Source organism: Triturus cristatus, chromosome 1_1, assembly GCF_964204655.1.
Source record: "Triturus cristatus chromosome 1_1, aTriCri1.1, whole genome shotgun sequence".
In the NCBI taxonomy this organism is placed as follows: domain Eukaryota; kingdom Metazoa; phylum Chordata; class Amphibia; order Caudata; family Salamandridae; genus Triturus; species Triturus cristatus.
The window spans coordinates 650,992,026-651,011,854 of record NC_140579.1 but is presented as its reverse complement, the minus strand read 5'-3'; the positions used below and the strand labels follow the sequence as shown (position 1 = coordinate 651,011,854).

Sequence of the window (19,829 nt, the reverse complement as noted above, 5' to 3'; positions counted from 1 at the left end):
AAAACATATACCAGCAGGCAAATATGAAAGGTTGGGTAAAGAATGCATCAAGACATCTTGGGATTTACCTTACACTCATAGATGTTGGAGTGGGGGGTGTGAAGTGTTTCTTAGCGGTACAAACTGTGAAAACGCACTAAGCGATTCTCTCCTTTGTCAGAGTATTAATTTACACGAGGCCTGCGATGGTTCCACTACAAACGTATACTGTCACCTGCAAGGCTCACTAGCTGCAGTGATTAATCCACTTTTTGGACTACTTTCAGATGGAAGTTACCTCGTGTTGAATGATCACAGCTGCTGTGGCATGTTGCCAGGTATCCCATATCTAGTAACGGTTACATCCAGGGTCACTTGCTGTATGCAAGTCTTGTTTCAGGATGAAAGCCATTCTTTTACAACTAACTGTGCCACTGACCTCGGCCAAAGAAACCTATGATCTACAAGTCGCAAGGACTTCTGCCAAGATACAAGCCCTTTCGAATACAAACTGCCCTATACATTTCTCAGAAATGTTAGAACGTATCTTAAACATGCCTGATACGAGCGGTATTGTACATGTATTTAAGACAGTGTGTTCAGGACTGTTAGCACCTTTTCAAGCAGTCCTCGGAATAATTCCCAACTTCGTGCACTCTGTGTTTGGCAGACTGCCACTACTCTTTGGACTCGTTGCAGGGATCCTATTTTTGCTCCTACTGCTCTGATATGGCAAGCCAAATCACCAGCATCACTCCAAGCACCATAGAGAGAGCTCTATTGGAGATGAAGTGTTGTGAGCGCGTCGTCCAAATATTAGGCTTACCTCGTCTACGAGAATTAAATACCACATGGTTTCTGTCATTCAGACCAATCTGGCAAGATTGTATCTTACCTGTAATACGCTGCCTGCTTTGCGGTGAAGAATGCGTGCTAGACATCTGTCTAACACTCCCATCAATCATGCCTACGGATATCGATACTCTGCTGGACCCGGTAATGGTCCATGCTGTGTGTTGTCCCCAGCGGCTACCAATCCTGATGATGGCATTCATTGAGATCTCACAGACACAAATTGCTACTGCTGAGGTACGAGAGGAAACAACAGGCACACAGGTAACATCCGATACGAACATTGCCGATGCGACCAATGCTGACGGCGATGCTTCTCATCTATGTGCGGTTAGTCTTCTAAACGAGGTAATCCAACTTTCACCTACAATGGTGGACGACTTTTTGTCTACAAGATTAGAAGATTTCATGTTTTCTCCATCCCCAGACACTGACTTTTGATTCAGCACACAGTGTACCGGGAAGACTCTGAATGTGGCCTTCATTTTTCAAAACAAAGACTAAACTTGGAACTTTTTCCTATGATTAATTTTTTTTTTCCAAATTTGAATTTGTCTTTTTATGGCACAGTAATCTGCTTATAGTAGAACTATTCATAGAGAACAGAATTCTTTGATACACTTTCAGAGACAATATGTCACCTTGTCAATAACAATTGATTTATGTAACTTGACATGAAATGGTTTCGGTCTTTTTTCTTCTGTATTTACGAGCCATTTCATAATGTGTATATATATGTATGTTCATTCATTTAGCATTCAATGTAAATATATGCCAGAATGAAACAATGCTTTAATATGTACAGCACCAATGCATTTTTATGTATGGCAAAAGGTTTTATGCATTTTAGGATGTATTTTTATATATGTTCTTAGCCATCCATATGTAGCCATATTTTAGATATGTTTAGAATATAGTAATGTCGTTCATACGAAAGTGGAGTGGGTGTTGTGTGTCGATTTAGATACCGTATATAGGTTTCCCGATTCATGTCCTTATATAGGCACAATTCGCATTGCCCATATTTAGGCTAGAAATCCTACCCTTATTTAGGCATTATCCATGCTAACCAAATACAGGCATGGCCACCTACATCCGTTCATCTACGTCACAAGGAGTTCTTACTCTAAAGTCTTTAGGACTTCCCTTTGCTTGGATATTGATTTCTCCAAGAACTCATTTATTATGCATGAACATCTATTTCTTAGGGGTTCATTCATGACGTTCTTCTGCCCGACTTTTACGTCAATACTGGCATTCCTAAACACCTTCAAGGTATAAATATACCTTCACTTACCATGGCAAACCACGGTTCGGCTGCCTACTTGCACGACGCGGCTCTCCACGGCAAGTTCGGAAGGAAGTCAAGTTCCCGCCGGACGCACTGACCAGACGCTGTCATCCGCCACACAGAGAATCCAGCTCCAGTGTTTCTGACTCCCCTTGTGGGGTGTTAGAGATCGAGACTCGGAAAGAGATTCCAACCTCACTCATTCTAAGGTATGGAGCGGACTAGAACCTAGAGGGACTTTTGGCAAATCTTGGCAACTATAGCTAAACTAGACTATAAAAAAACAGCACCTACTTCTTACCTCGTACTACACTTAGGTTAGGTACACTGGGGTAGAACTAGCTAGAAGCATCAGATGAGTATTAACAGTTCGAGGCATGTGGGCTGCTGAATTCATATCTGTGCATAGATCGCCGCCTAGTGTTGGGTCCGGATGTTTGCACGTTGTTGTCCTGGAAGAGTCTTCGAAGTATCCTGAGATAGGTGACTCCTCCCCTGGACCACAGTGCGCATGGGCATCCTCTCCATCCTTAGATTGTTTTTTTCCGCCATTGGGTTCGGATGTGCTTATCTTAGCTCAAGTTAGGAAAATTTAGTTTAAGGCCAAAAGGCCTTTAGTTTTCGTCGGTACTGTTCCCGCTCGGTATCGACAGCTTTCTTGCTTAGTTTAGCAAACGTCTTCAAGTTTTTCGGATCCGTTTAATCCGACCATCGACCTTACATCGACGATGGAATCGAGGACCCCATTCAATCGGTGTCCTGTATGCCACGCCAAATATCCACATATCGACGTCCACCCGGTGTGCAACAAATGCCTCTCGCCGGATCACGACGAATCGAAATGTATGGCCTGTGCCCGATTCCTATCCAAGAAGACTCTCCGGAATAGACGAGCAGCGAGATTAGAAGCGCAGCAATTGGCACCGGCCCCGGCCAACATCTTCAGCACCGAGGACGAGGATGTTGAAAGCGTGGAAGACATAAACTCCAGCCCCGTTTCCGAACACGATTCCCGATCGGAAGACGCCGATGAAGCGCTTTTTCACAGGGAAGAAGCCGACGATGAGGTAGGAGACTACGATGAGGCCTTTGGGGCCGAAGAAGATAGCTCTGGTGAAGAGCAGGGCCTACCCGTCGAAACGGAGGCTATCAAAGTGCGTCATTCTACGGCTCCGGTCGAGGGATCGCCTCCGGGCCTTACCCGAGATCAATCCTGCAGTTCTTCGGCCCCGCCTTCAAGCCCGGCCTCGAACATCCAGCAAGAGCCATTATTACCGAAAAAGACTGGTTTCCCTTCATCAAAACCGAAACCAATCGTCGCACCGGTTCCACAGAAACCGAAAGTGAAATTAGCAGTGGTCGGCTCGAAGACCTCCACTCCTTCGACGCCAGCACAAACCGTCGGCTCCGAACGCGCTAAAAGGGATTTCGGCGCCAAACTCGCTGCTGCGGACATCGGTACCAACCCGAAAAGGAAGGCCATCGGTACCACAAACGCGCCTCGGCCCCCGGCACCGAAGCAATCGACCCCGACCACCAAAGTTAAGATGGCCGCTCCATCGGAGTCCACTTCGAAGGCAGCGACAAGGGTCAAGTCATCGACTCCGTCGACCGCTACTACCTCTCCTCGAATCGATGACCCGGTGGTTCCGAAGCAGTCCACGCCTACCTCTACAGAACCACTCGGCACCAAAGAACCTTCGGCGTTCTCGGTGCGACAAGTTGCGGCGTCATTGCAACGCATTAGAGAACGGGCAGCCCTCCAGTCCATGTCGGGCCCCGACCCGAAAAAGGCTCCAAAGGCACCTCCGGCACCAACCAACATCACTTTTGGTTTGCCGCCGTCCACGGCGCCGAAGATGTTCGAGATCCGAACACGTGTCCGCCAGACAAGGTCCCCATCTACTGGACACTCTCCTACTGAGCCTTCACCGTCCCAATTCATCGACGCCGACACCGGCAGACTCATGCTCCGAAAACGGAAGGTCACGCCAGAGCAGGCCTTGGACTCTTACAGAATCCCTCTGAAGCAGAAACTGCCAGCAGAGTCGGAACCGGTTCTATACGAACGCCTGCATACCTCCTATCCGGATCCCCAGTCCTTTTCTCCGACGCCCTCCGACACGGACGCAATGGAGGATTGCATGGGTGATGATACCACCTACCCTAGGGATATAGATCCTGAGAAGCAGCAGGACCCAGATCAAGCTTGGGATGACCCTGCAGACCCGGGTGCCGCAACAGGTACCCAAGACACGCAGCTTTACGGCGCAAAAACATCTCCCACAGAGGACACTGCTGCCTTCAATGCCCTCATAGAACGTGCTGCAGCCAATCATGGAGTGCAACTCCACTCTGACACAGTTGAGGACGACTTCCTGGTGGACACTTTCGCCTCCTCTGAGAGGACTGTCAAGACTCTGCCCATGTTGAAAGGTGTTCTCAAGCCAGCAAAGGACATTTTCAAGGAAACAACCAGGGCACGGGTGCTCAACCCCAGGATTGAAAAAAAATACAAACCTGCGCCCAGGGACCCTATGTACATTAGAGGTCAGTTACCTCTGGACTCCATGGTGGTTGCTAACGCTCGTACATGTATTTAAGACCGTGTGTTCAGGACTGTTAGCACCTTTTCAAGCAGTCCTCGGAATAATTCCCAACTTCGTGCACTCTGTGTTTGGCGGACTGCCACTACTCTTTGGACTCGTTGCAGGGATCCTATTTTTGCTCCTACTGCTCTGATATGGCAAGCCAAATCACCAGCATCACTCCAAGCACCATAGAGAGAGCTCTATTGGAGATGAAGTGTTGGGAGCGCGTCGTCCAAATATTAGGCTTACCTCGTCTACGAGAATTAAATACCACATGGTTTCTGTCATTCAGACCAATCTGGCAAGATTGTATCTTACCTGTAATACGCTGCCTGCTTTGCGGTGAAGAATGCGTGCTAGACATCTGTCTAACACTCCCATCAATCATGCCTACGGATATCGATACTCTGCTGGACCCGGTAATGGTCCATGCTGTGTGTTGTCCCCAGCGGCTACCAATCCTGATGATGGCATTCATTGAGATCTCACAGACACAAATTGCTACTGCTGAGGTACGAGAGGAAACAACAGGCACACAGGTAACATCCGATACGAACATTGCCGATGCGACCAATGCTGACGGCGATGCTTCTCATCTATGTGCGGTTAGTCTTCTAAACGAGGTAATCCAACTTTCTACAATGGTGGACGACTTTTTGTCTACAAGATTAGAATATTTCATGTTTTCTCCATCCCCAGACACTGACTTTTGATTCAGCACACAGTGTACCGGGAAGACTCTGAATGTGGCCTTCATTTTTCAAAACAAAGACTAAACTTGGAACTTTTTCCTATGATTAATTTTTTTTTCCAAATTTGAATTTGTCTTTTTATGGCACAGTAATCTGCTTATAGTAGAACTATTCATAGAGAACAGAATTCTTTGATACACTTTCAGAGACAATATGTCACCTTGTCAATAACAATTGATTTATGTAACTTGTCATGAAATGGTTTCGGTCTTTTTTCTGCTGTATTTACGAGCCATTTCATAATGTGTATATATATGTATGTTCATTCATTTAGCATTCAATGTAAATATATGCCAGAATGAAACATTGCTTTAATATGTACAGCACCAATGCATTTTTATGTATGGCAAAAGGTTTTATGCATTTTAGGATGTATTTTTATATATGTTCTTAGCCATCCATATGTAGCTATATTTTAGATATGTTTAGAATATAGTAATGTCGTTCATACGAAAGTGGAGTGGGTGTTGTGTGTCGATTTAGATACCGTATATATGTTTCCCGATTCATGTCCTTATATAGGCACAATTCGCATTGCCCATAGTTAGGCTAGAAATCCTACCCTTATTTAGGCATTATCCATGCTAACCAAATACAGGCATGGCCACCTACATCCGTTCATCTACGTCACAAGGAGTTCTTACTCTAAAGTCTTTAGGACTTCCCTTTGCTTGGATATTGATTTCTCCAAGAACTCATTTATTATGCATGAACATCTATTCCTTAGGGGTTCATTCATGACGTTCTTCTGCCCGACATTTACGTCAATACTGGCATTCCTAAACACCTTCAAGGTATAAATATACCTTCACTTACCATGGCAAACCACGGTTCGGCTGCCTACTTGCACGACGCGGCTCTCCACGGCAAGTTCAGAAGGAAGTCAAGTTCCCGCCGGACGCACTGACCAGACGCTGTCATCCGCCTCACAGAGAATCCAGCTCCAGTGTTTCTGACTCCCCTTGTGGGGTGTTAGAGATCGAGACTCGGAAAGAGATTCCAACCTCACTCATTCTAAGGTATGGAACGGACTAGAACCTAGAGGGACTTTTGGCAAATCTTGGCAACTATAGCTAAGCTAGACTATAAAAAAAACAGCACCTACTTCTTACCTCGTACTACACTTAGGTTAGGTACACTGGGGTAGAACTAGCTAGAAGCATCAGATGAGTATTAACAGTTCGAGGCATGTGGGCTGCTGAATTCATATCTGTGCATAGATCGCCGCCTAGTGTTGGGTCCGGATGTTTGCACGTTGTTGTCCTGGAAGAGTCTTCGAAGTATCCTGAGATAGGTGACTCCTCCCCTGGACCACAGTGCGCATGGGCATCCTCTCCATCCTTAGATTGTTTTTTTCCGCCATTGGGTTCGGATGTGCTTATCTTAGCTCAAGTTAGGAAAATTTAGTTTAAGGCCAAAAGGCCTTTAGTTTTCGTCGGTACTGTTCCCGCTCGGTATCGACAGCTTTCTTGCTTAGTTTAGCAAACTTCTTCAAGTTTTTCGGATCCGTTTAATCCGACCATCGACCTTACATCGACGATGGAATCGAGGACCCCATTCAAACGGTGTCCTGTATGCCACGCCAAATATCCACATATCGACGTCCACCCGGTGTGCAACAAATGCCTCTCGCCGGATCACGACGAATCGAAATGTATGGCCTGTGCCCGATTCCTATCCAAGAAGACTCTCCGGAATAGACGAGCAGCGAGATTAGAAGCGCAGCAATCGGCACCGGCCCCGGCCAACATCTTCAGCACCGAGGACGAGGATGTTGAAAGCGTGGAAGACATAAACTCCAGCCCCGTTTCCGAAAACGATTCCCGATCGGAAGACGCCGATGAAGCGCTTTTTCACAGGGAAGAAGCCGACGATGAGGTAGGAGACTACGATGAGGCCTTTGGGGCCGAAGAAGATAGCTCTGGTGAAGAGCAGGGCCTACCCGTCGAAACGGAGGCTATCAAAGTGCGTCATTCTACGGCTCCGGTCGAGGGATCGCCTCCGGGCCTTACCCGAGATCAATCCTGCAGTTCTTCGGCCCCGCCTTCAAGCCCGGCCTCGAACATCCAGCAAGAGCCATTATTACCGAATAAGACTGGTTTCCCTTCATCAAAACCGAAACCAATCGTCGCACCGGTTCCACAGAAACCGAAAGTGAAACTAGCAGTGGTCGGCTCGAAGCCCTCGAAGACCTCCACTCCTTCGACGCCAGCACAAACCGTCGGCTCCGAACGCGCTAAAAGGGATTTCGGCGCTGCTGCGGACATCGGTACCAACCCGAAAAGGAAGGCCATCGGTACCACAAACGCGCCTCGGCCCCCGGCACCGAAGCAATCGACCCCGACCACCAAAGTTAAGATGGCCGCTCCATCGGAGTCCACTTCGAAGGCAGCGACACGGGTCAAGTCATCGACTCCGTCGACGGCTACTACCTCTCCTCGAATCGATGACCCGGTGGTTCCGAAGCAGTCCACGCCTACCTCTACAGAACCACTCGGCACCAAAGAACCTTCGGCGTTCTCGGTGCGACAAGTTGCGGCGTCATTGCAACGCATTAGAGAACGGGCAGCCCTCCAGTCCACGTCGGGCCCCGACCCGAAAAAGGCTCCAAAGGCACCTCCGGCACCAACCAGCATCACTTTTGGTTTGCCGCCGTCCACGGCGCCGAAGATGTTCGAGATCCGAACACGTGTCCGCCAGACAAGGTCCCCATCTACTGGACACTCTCCTACTGAGCCTTCACCGTCCCAATTCATCGACGCCGACACCGGCAGACTCATGCTCCGAAAACGGCAGGTCACGCCAGAGCAGGCCTTGGACTCTTACAGAATCCCTCTGAAGCAGAAACTGCCAGCAGAGTCGGAACCGGTTCTATACGAACGCCTGCATACCTCCTATCCGGATCCCCAGTCCTTTTCTCCGACGCTCTCCGACGCCCTCCGACACGGACGCAATGGAGGATTGCATGGGTGATGATACCACCTACCCTAGGGATATAGATCCTGAGGAGCAGCAGGACCCAGATCAAGCTTGGGATAACCCTGCAGACCCGGGTGCCGCAACAGGTACCCAGGACACGCAGCTTTACGGCGCAAAAACATCTCCCACAGAGGACACTGCTGCCTTCAATGCCCTCATAGAACGTGCTGCAGCCAATCATGGAGTGCAACTCCACTCTGACACAGTTGAGGACGACTTCCTGGTGGACACTTTTGCCTCCTCTGAGAGGACTGTCAAGACTCTGCCCATGTTGAAAGGTGTTCTCAAGCCAGCAAAGGACATTTTCAAGGAAACAACCAGGGCACGGGTGCTCAACCCAAGGATTGAAAAAAATACAAACCTGCGCCCGGGGACCCTATGTACATTAGAGGTCAGTTACCTCTGGACTCCATGGTGGTTGCTAACGCTCGCAAACGAGCGCACTCGCAAACAACTGGTGATGCTCCTCCCCCAGACAAGGAGTCCAAAGTGCTGGAGACCTCAGGCAAGAGGATTGCAGCTCAAGCAGCAAACCTCTGGCGCATTGCCAATACACAGGCCCTCCTGGCTCGCTATGATCGTTCACACTACGACACGCTAGAGTCACTACTCCAACATCTGCCAGACGAATACAAAGAGGCAGCGGAGCTCCTCATCAGAGAGGGACAACTTCTTACAAACGCATCCATTAAGTGCGCACTAGATGCTGCAGACACAGCTGCGAGGGCGATAAACACCAGCGTCATGTTACGCCGACATGCTTGGTTAAGAATCTCCGGATTCAAACCTGAGATTCAAAACAACATCCTAAATCAGCCTGTCAACCCCGACTACCTATTCGGACCAGAAGTTGACACCACCTTAGAAAAGATAAAAAAGGACACTGACACTGCAAAGTCAATAGGGGCTCTGCAAACGCAGACATTTCGTAGCGGCTCCTTTCGTCGCCCCGGGAATAGGGGAGCAGCTAGCGGACAGGGGTCACAGCAGACATACAATAAAGGGGGCACACAGAGTACCTACGATAAAAACAACAGAGGTGGATATCGTGGCTCCAGCACCAAGGGCAGAGGACGCGGTTACGGCAACACCAGGTCCTCACCCAAGAACAAACAGTGACGCCCTCTCCCTTCCCCCCGACCACGTAACACCTGTCGGGGGGAGACTCCAGCGGTTCCTGTCCACGTGGAAGTCCATCACCACGGACAGGTGGGTCAGGGATATTATCCAGCACGGTTACTGTCTCGAATTAACCTCCACTCCACCCACAATACCGCCAAAGCACCGTCCTATGTCCGCAGAGCACTTAGCATTATTGCAGCAGGAAGTGCTAAGCATGCTGCACAAAGGTGCAATAGAGGTCGTACCCGTCAACCAGCAGGGGACAGGGGTGTACTCCCGGTACTTCCTAATCCCAAAGAAGGACGGGTCGCTCAGACCTATACTAGACCTCAGACCCCTCAACCACTACATTCTGTCGGAGCATTTTCATATGCTCACCCTACAGCAGGTTCTCCCGCTGCTCAGCCAGGGAGACTTCCTAGCCACTCTAGACCTCAAAGACGCGTACTTCCACATACCCATCCTCCCATCACACAGGAAATATCTCAGGTTCACTATTCAGGGACAGCACTATCAATTCAAAGTCCTCCACTTCGGCGTGACAACAGAACCCAGGGTCTTTACCAAGTGCCTAGCTACAGTGGCTGCACATCTACGGCGACGACACATTCACGTCTACCCTTACCTGGACGACTGGCTTGTTCAGGCAAAGTCAGCCCAGCAATGTGCCAGCCACATGTCCCTCACCATTCACCTTCTTCACAGTCTGGGATTCTCACTAAATTACCCAAAATCACATCTACAACCCGCACACGTACAACAGTACCTGGGCGCGACAATAGACACTCTGGCAGCCACAGCTCAGCCAAATTTAGTGAGGATCAACAGCACGCAAACGGCTGATCTCCAAGTTCAAACCACAACACTCCCTTCCTGCAAGAGTGTTCATGCAGTTGATAGGCATGATGGCCTCCTGCATTTTCATAGTCCCGCACGCAAGACTACATATGCGCCCGTTTCAGGAGTGCTTAGCACGTCAATGGAATCAGGCTCACGGGCAGTTAAAAGACCTAGTGTTGGTGAGCGGTCGGGCATACAACTCTCTGCATTGGTGGAATCCACAAAACCTTTGCAAGGGCCGACCGTTCCAAGAGCCTGTTCCACAAATAATACTGACGGCGGACGCGTCTCTCCAGGGATGGGGAGCTCATGTACTCAATTACACAGTGCAGGGACTATGGACAACACAACAAAAGAAGATGCACATCAACCTTCTGGAACTGATGGCAATCTTCCTGGCAATGAAGGCATTCAAAGTACACTTGTGCAACAAAGTCGTGTTGATCCGGACGGACAACATGACTGCCATGTACTACATACAGAAGCAGGGAGGAACACACTCTCCACAGTTGTCTCATCTGGCTCAGAGCATGTGGAAGTGGGCCATTCAGAGGAACATATTCCTCATGGCGGAACACCTCCCGGGCAAGGACAACCAGATGGCGGATCTGCTCAGCAGACACAGCCACCAGATGCACGAGTGGGAGCTACACCCATCAGAACTCCAACCGTACTTCCAACAGTGGGGTCACCCAGAGATAGACCTATTCGCCACAAACGAAAACGCAAAATGCCAAAGCTTTGCGGGCAGGTTCCCACATCCACAATCGCAGGGCAATGCGATATGGATGAACTGGTCCGGCAGATTTGCGTACGCTTTTCCCCCGGCGCCATTAATACCACTGGTGGCACGCAAACTGCGACAGCACTCACTGACGCTTATCCTAGTTGCTCCAACATGGGCGCGCCAGCCATGGTACACCACCTTTCTGGAACTTTCCGTGGTGCCGCATCAAAGGCTGCGGATAAAACCTGCACTTCTAACGCAGAGCCATGGCGAAATTCAGCACCCAGATCCGCAACAGCTGAACCTGGCAATCTGGCTCCTGAAGTCTTAGAGTTTGGCTACCTAAACCTGCCACCTGACTGTATGGAGATCATCAAGGAGGCCAGGAGACCCACTACCAGAGCTTGCTATGCAGCTAAATGGAAGAGGTTTGTCATCTACTGCACCCACAATGACATAAACCCGCTAGACGCATCCATTCAAAACATAATCTGTTACCTCTTACACCTATACCGATGCAATCTGGCATACACCTCAATACGCATCCATTTAACCGCAATAGCAGCCTATCTCCAGAACAGGCAGCACCTCTCTTTATTCAGAGTGCCTGCCATCAAAGCTTTCTTGGAGGGACTTAAACGAGTAATTCCCCCAAGACACCCGCCAGCACCAGTGTGGAACCTCAACTTGGTCCTCACCAGACTAATGGGTCCACCCTTCGAACCTCTCCACTCGTGTGAGATTCAATTCCTCACCTGGAAAGTAGCTTTCCTAGTAGCAATCACTTCGTTAAGAAGAGTTAGTGAACTCCAGGCACTAACCATTCATACAGGTTCACGCAAACAGGGTTGTACTACGTACCAACCCCAAATTCATGCCTAAAGTAATATCGCAGTTCCACATGAATCAAACTATTGAACTGCCTGTTTTCTTTCAGAATCCACAAAATGTCGCTGAGAGAATGCTCCATACACTAGATGTGAAAAGGGCCCTCATGTACTATATAGACAGAACTAAAGACTTTAGGAAGACAAAACAACTTTTCGTTGCCTTTTCTCCACAACATAAAGGCAACGCCATTTCCAAAGCAGGTATAGCCAGATGGATCGTTAAATGTATTCAAATTTGCTATCAAAAGGCTAAACGCACATTAACGATTCCCCCACGAGCCCACTCAACACGTAAGTTAGGGGCGTCCATGGCTTTCCTGGGAAACATTCCTTTACAGGAAATATGTAGAGCAGCCACATGGTCCACTGTACATACATTTACCAAACACTACTGTGTAGATGTCCACTCAAAACAGCAGGCAGCTGTAGGACAGGCTGTTCTCAAAACTCTTTTTCAGACCGCTGCAGCTGGCACTGGTAGCTGCCGCTAATAGGAGGTACTGCTATGTATTCTATGCACAGATATGAATTCAGCAGCCCACATGCCTCAAACTGAATATGCTACTTACCAGTATGCATCTGTTCTTGGCATGTAGGGCTGCTGACATTCATATCGCCCACCCTCCTCCCCGGCGCCTGTAGCAGCTGTAGCTCTCAGAATTACTGTATAGCATGGTCATCACTTTCTGTATCTACTCCATCACTGCCACAATGGCGAAAAACAATCTAAGGATGGAGAGGATGCCCATGCGCACTGTGGTCCAGGGGAGGAGTCACCTATCTCAGGATACTTCGAAGACTCTTCCAGGACAACAACGTGCAAACATCCGGACCCAACACTAGGCGGCGATCTATGCACAGATATGAATGTCAGCAGCCCTACATGCCAAGAACAGATGCATACTGGTAAGTAGCATATTCATTATCTGTCATAGCTACAAACCATGCTATTGCAGTATTATTTTATCTTACTGCTAACGCTGTACGTATTATACTTCACATTCTGTCTTACGATTGTAGCAGTTCATATATCTTGCACGAGAAATAAGACTGTTCAATAAACCCTTTTTATTGAAACGCCCGTCTATCTATTTCTGTGTAACTCTGTAGAAACGAAGCATGCACGATTGACTGAGTGAAACTGTTATCTATTGTTTCCACGATTCTGAGATTGTTCCGATTCTAAAGGAAACAAAGTTGTCATGTTTATGCGGTTGTCATAAACTAATCCCTTCTTGTTTATTCGAGAAGTTTTCTAGTGACCTCTGAGTTAGCTGGCACACACAATTAATTAAGTTTAATGTACTCGATAGAGACATACTGACCTCAGTCCTATGTCAAACTCTAGTGTATATTATTCCAATGCGCAGAGCCTATCAGGGATCTAGGAACTACACTACATGGCGCCCAACGATTTGGTAAGGCACTAATTTAACGCTGGATACTGAAGTAACTCAGTCGTGCTTTTCTCAGAGACCCCTACTCATAATACTCCATAAGACGTCTGGAGTGGGTAGGGATAATATCCGCCATAGCTGAGTAGGACAAAAATTCTATGTATTAGCTGTTTGGTTTGTTCAACGTTGAAGGATACAGTGTTCCAAAATATTGTGCACCTTTTTTTTGTTCCCTTGAAACTTGCTCTGCAATTTTCATTAAACAATGTCCATTAAATGGGATAATAACCCCGGAACCGGTGGAGCTGAACCTGACGATGTCGCAGCAGCTTTTGATTATACAGGTTTTAATGAAACCGATGAAAATGCGACCATCATCGCTCCAAATTTAAGGACATCCATCACTCTAAAACTTATAAAACATGGCCTAACACCAAGAGGTAGTAGAGCAGTTTTTGTGATAGAGGCACATGAATCTCACCAGACAGAGGTACTCTATTCATGGATAGTATTCCCAGAATCAAATCCAGTAACTAAAACGTTTCACTTCTACAAAGAAGATGAACCACCTGAGGAATATATTCCTTTCGAGGATATTGAAATTCCACTCACATACCAGGAGCATGATCTCTGTTTCAAAGGTGCCCTAAAACATTACAATCACATTACCAGGCTCGGTCCACTAGGTAGACCAGGAGCAACATGGACGATTTTAGCCGGCTACACACCTCAACCGGACATTGAAGAAATGTCAACTGAAGAATTACTTGCTCAACTCTAGGAGTTAATCAAAATATATAGACAATTGGTTCAATATGTCATGCAGACTTTCACAGTCCAACCAATAATAGCCATTCTAAGACAAACCTCTCACCAGGGGAATGCGCTAAAAATCACACCACAGACTTTATTTGCAGTCATGGGTAAAATGCCCACAAAACGTAAACAAATTCCGTTCTGGATAGCTCAAAAAATTACTCAAATCGAAGCTGTATTTCCTAATACCAGCCCTTATGAGAAACATAGAATTCTAACAATCATTTTACCAATGGGGATAACACCACATCTGGAAGACTGCACCACTTGGGGCACAGTCTTTGCTGCTATCTACACTAAAACACATGGTGTTCCGTCTATGGCGGTAATACCTGATGTCCTGAAACAAATTCAAAACGAATACGGGGCAGAGCCTGCTCTGAATTTAGGTATGAAGTTACTGAAAAATTTCGACCAGGTCTCAACAATAATATTATCTAATATTAAAGGAGAAGCAGCATCAGTGGCAATCTGCCAGAAATTAAGGGAATATGATGTAACAGAACAACCACAAGAACTAGCCAGAATAATTGAAAAATCCTATGAAGAATTAGGCCGAGACAGTTTGGGAGGGAAACCAGTTAAACTGCAACTGTCTGAAAGTCCTGAAAAGGCCTTTACTAAAAACAATCCTACCTCTTCTAAAAAGAAGTGGGAAAATAACAATCAACATTCAAAAGAGAAAGATTCTCAATCCCGAGGTAGGTCTCCTCAAAAGGAGCCCTCGGAAAGGAGGTATAACCTCAGGAATAGGGATAATTTGAGAAAACCTGACAGGTATCAAGATACTGATACACGTTCCTCTCGTACCTTTCAGATATCGTCACAGACATCCGAAAGAAGAGGACGGTCAGATCAAAAAGAACGCTTGAAGTCCAAAGACGATCAACACTTTCAGAAAAACAAACCAAAATCTCAATTTTCCAAGAAGAAAGTAGCAGGTCTCTAGATTAGACATGCCGAGGATTCTGAGAAAACAACTCAAGAACGGAGAATGGGCTCGGGCAATGTTGGACAGCGCAGCAGAAGTATCGATAGCGCGCCAGAACCTGAAGGGACTTCTGGAGACAGTGGACCTGAATGAAGACATTCAAGTTGAGATTGCAGACACCAGGGTTAGTTCTCCACAAAGGTTATATGAAATAACACTCCGGATGGAGGGAGACATACCAAGAAAAGTGAAAGCACTCTTTTTGGGAGTGACTTTCAAAGGGTTATGATATACTTCTAGGAGAACGGGACTGGCCACCAGAATTTGTCAGAGAGTGCCCACATGGCGAAGACATCATTATGTCAGCCTTCTCTAACCATTTTCCAGTACATTTAAAATATACTTATGCCAGGAAATGGGCAGTGGCCCAAGCCCCGGCATTATAAAAAAATCATGTAGGGTGAGATGAGGACTCACCTCACCATAAGATCCAGTTAAAAAATCAACCAATTGCACAAAGGCAGTATCCAATTAAGCAAGAAGCTGAAAAACAGGTCAGGAAGATCTTAGATCAACTTGAATATCAAGGGGTGATTGAAACATGCAACTCATCGATGAACAATCCTTTGTTTCCTGTTTCCAAACCAGACAATACATATAGTCTAGTTTGGGATTACAGACACTTAAATTCTTGTTGTAAAACATTTGCAGTGCATAATGCACATAGTACAGCATTAATATATAACATTGTGCGTAAAAAATATAAAATCACATTAGATATTTCTAACGGTTTCTTTTATCAAAACATAGCACCTGAAAGTAGGTATTTGACAGCTTTCTCAATAATGGGGACACAGCGTCAATTTTGTCGTCTCCCTCAGGGATTCAAGAATAGTCCAGGGTTATTCTCAGCAAGGGTAACAGAGTTACTACAAATTTATGATGACGAGGCATTGTCATATGTCGATGATATCTATCTGACAAACGATGACTTGAACAGGCACTTGAACAGGGTGAATACCATTATACTGGGCTTCACCTCTGAAGGTTATAAATTCAATTTAAAAAAATCAAGAATTGCCCATCTCAACGTCCTTTTCCTAGGATATGAACTATCAAGTGAAGGCAAAAGCCTGGCAGCCAACTTTTTAGAAAAGTGTGCGCTGCTCCAACCTCCAAAAACAATGAAAAACTTACAGTTGATTCTAGGTTTCCTAAATTTTGGAAGAACATACATTCTAAACTACGCAGAAAGGGTTAAACCTCTTTAAGAATTAATCAAACCTGATTTTAAAAACGCACATTGGACACAGGAACACACAGATATCCTGCGTTCACTTCAAGCTGAAATGTTAGCAACAAAACACTTAAAAACACTTGTAAACTTACGCAACTTAGTGATCCGAATCATTCCGGGTCAATGCGGATTCACCTACTTAACTTTTAAAGAAGGTGAAAAAGTACCAATTACATACAATCACATTTGTATACGCAAGCAAAAATGAAATTTACATCGACAGAAAAAATTCTGACAGCAGTTCAAACCGCTGTAGCATAAAAAAGAGCCTTGGCACAGGGGAAACGCATTATGGTCGTAACCCCTGTACCAGCCTTAGAGGCAGTTACAAAAGCGAGTATTCCGAATGCAAAAGCTTTTTACATCCAAGATGGATACAATGGGTTTAATTCTCATGCTGCAACTGATGTTGAATATGTTTTTGATCCTTATTTAAAAACACAAGCATTCCTACAATACGAACATGGATTTCCTCTTCCTACTGAAATTCTCCATCTTGACCAGTACGAATGTATAATTTATACTGACGGATCTGCACAACCCGCTATGAGGGGTAAGCAAGCTTATGGTGCCGCATCCGCGATCGTTAAAGGTTGTATGCTCGATGGCAAATTTAGACCAATGGTCACAAAAACGCAATCTCTAGGAGATTGTACAGCTCAGCGAGCTGAACTACAAGCATTTAAAATGGAACTTGAAAATACGGATCGCGAATTCCCCACACTCATAGTGTGGGATTCTTTTTATTGTGTTCTATCATACAATGAATATTTACAGAATTGGCTTCAAAATGGGTTCAAAGATGCAAAAGGTGGCACAATCAAGCATAAAACGCTTTGGGAACAAGTAGTTCAGTTACGAAATGGACTACAAAACACTCACGTGATACAAACGTTGAGTCATCAACGGGATGGCGTACACGTTGAAAGGAATTCATTGGCTGATAAAGCCGCGAAAGGGGCTGTGCAAACTGCTTCCGCAGCTGCAATCACTCGTTCAAAAACAAAAATAGACAGTGAAATAATACTGGCTGTCAATGCTTCAAGCAAAAGCAGCGGTGCAGCGTTACCTAAAAGGTTTCCACTCAAATACTCATATATAATTGATGCGAACAATGTTCCGTTTGCTCGAATCCCTGGAGTGGGGGATAGGGTAATACCAAACATGGAACATAGTTTAGGACTAATCCTAGCAGCACATGAAGGGATCGCCTCTGCCCATGCAGGTGTTTCTGCCACAATATCGTTATGAAAACAGAGATACTGGTGGCCAGGCATTAGGACACAGACCAGGAATTATGTTTTGGACTGCGAAATATGCCAGAAGATGAAAGTCTCTACTGTGAAACGTCCCGCGCAGACGACCCTGTGAATTTCAGATAAACCATTAGCATGTGTTTACCTGGACCACTACGGTCCCTTACGAAGGGATGGTAACTATAAATATATCATGATCGCGGTGGATTCGTGTTCAAGGTTCCTTTGGATGTGGCCTCAGCGCTCGGCTGACGCTCACTTGTCAGCAGTAAACATCACAGCTGTTCCTATACCAGAGGGTATAGTTTGGGGTAGAACTGAATATGACATTTTTGGCCCGTCGGAACATTTGAAGATTCCACACTTATTTAAAATTTCATTAAGTGACTTTATTACCTCTAGTACCTTTTCTGATGATTGGGTCTTCGAGACTGTTAATAACAGGATGTCTGATCTAGAAATGTCTGCAGTATTCACAAACCATGAATATTTAGAGGGTTCATCAGACTATGAACAAATGTATTGTTATACCCACTATGGTCATCATTTCTTGCATAAAACTGCATCACCTAGGAATGTGTTTATGTATAACCAATGGGAACATTGTCCCACACCTCCAAAGGGTAGCTCAAAAACTTTTGCAATTACATTTCCATATTTTTCAGGGTTCAATTTATCATAGCCAGAATCGTTTTATTTTAAGAATATGAACAAGACAGGAACGAAAAATATGTTAACCAATACGAAACATTTATTCTGCAGCCTTTATTGCCCAACTGTCTAGACAGGGGTTCGATTTTTGGAAAGACAACATTGAGACAAATCTGTCTGCGGTACACAAGATTGGCAAGTGAAGGGGGTAAAAGCTTTGTTTAGAGCCTGTATCATCCCTGAGCAAATTATGTTTTTGAAGGACACTGTCCAACAAACGTCTTGCCTTGGGTTAGCTAAGATCAAAGACATGAACACACCGGCCATACCTCTACCTGCAAGTAATAGCACTACACAGGGGGAGGTCGACGTACATAATATTTTGCATCACAACAGATCAGATCCAGAATGGAAACAATGGTTGCTCTGGCCCACAGACACAAACAACTGTCAAGATCGATTCCTGAACAAAACACAGGGTTTCACTATCAATAGGCCAGACCCACGCTATGTTCAAAGACAGCATCCAGGGGTAGTAACAAGATACAGTGTAGGGAAACTCTGCCTTGATTGGCTACAGAAAGCTACACTGCAGGTTGTAAAACATCACTTATCTTTACTTAAAGAAGGCGCAGACCTTAGGGAATTCTTGCTAGGACCAAGAAAACCGCGTCAAAAACGTTTCATATATGCCGGTATCTACGCTGCTTATAATGAAATATGGAAGATTACCCAAGCAGAAACTGCAGAACGAATACGAGAAATTGATTGTAATAATTTTGAGAAATCTCTCTCTGTAGTAGACAATGGGTTAACGACCCTGTCGTCCAGGATATATTCATTGGACAGCATTGCGTCTTCTCCCACAGACATCATGGAACAAGACTTAGTCATGCTGAAACATGGTCAGTCTCAATTACGTTCTATAATGCTATTAGGCTGGACGCCTCAAAACTTGCGTTCAGGCTATGTGCCTTGGCGTTTAATCACCACTATGTCACTGTTTTCAGAATTCAATCTCACTGATAAACAGATCAAACTGGCACAAAGGGGAGCAGACTATATGGTGCTGAGCATTGAAAAACTGGAAAAAATACCATTCACGGTGGCAGAAAAAACAGCTCCTGAGTGGATCATACATGGTGAAATTACTCTGCCTGTTACAACTTTCCATTTTCAATATTGCCTAAAACATATACCAGCAGGTAAATATGAAAGGTTGGGTAAAGAATGCATCAAGACATCTTGGGATTTACCTTACACACATAGATGTTGGAGTGGGGGGTGTGAAGTGTTTCTTAGCGGTACAAACTGTGAAAACGCACTAAGCGATTCTCTCCTTTGTCAGAGTATTAATTTACACGGGGCCTGCGATGGTTCCACTACAAACGTATACTGTCACCTGCAAGGCTCACCAGCTGCAGTGATTAATCCACTTTTTGGACTACTTTCAAATGG

At 45.9% G+C, this 19,829-nt stretch overlaps 1 protein-coding gene across 5 annotated transcripts in view; it reads left to right on the top strand.

Annotated features, from left to right (window-relative positions):
* The window catches only part of MEIOC (meiosis specific with coiled-coil domain), a 1,471,177-nt gene that overhangs the window by 1,133,024 nt on the left and 318,324 nt on the right, over positions 1 to 19,829 (top strand). The window lies entirely within an intron of this gene.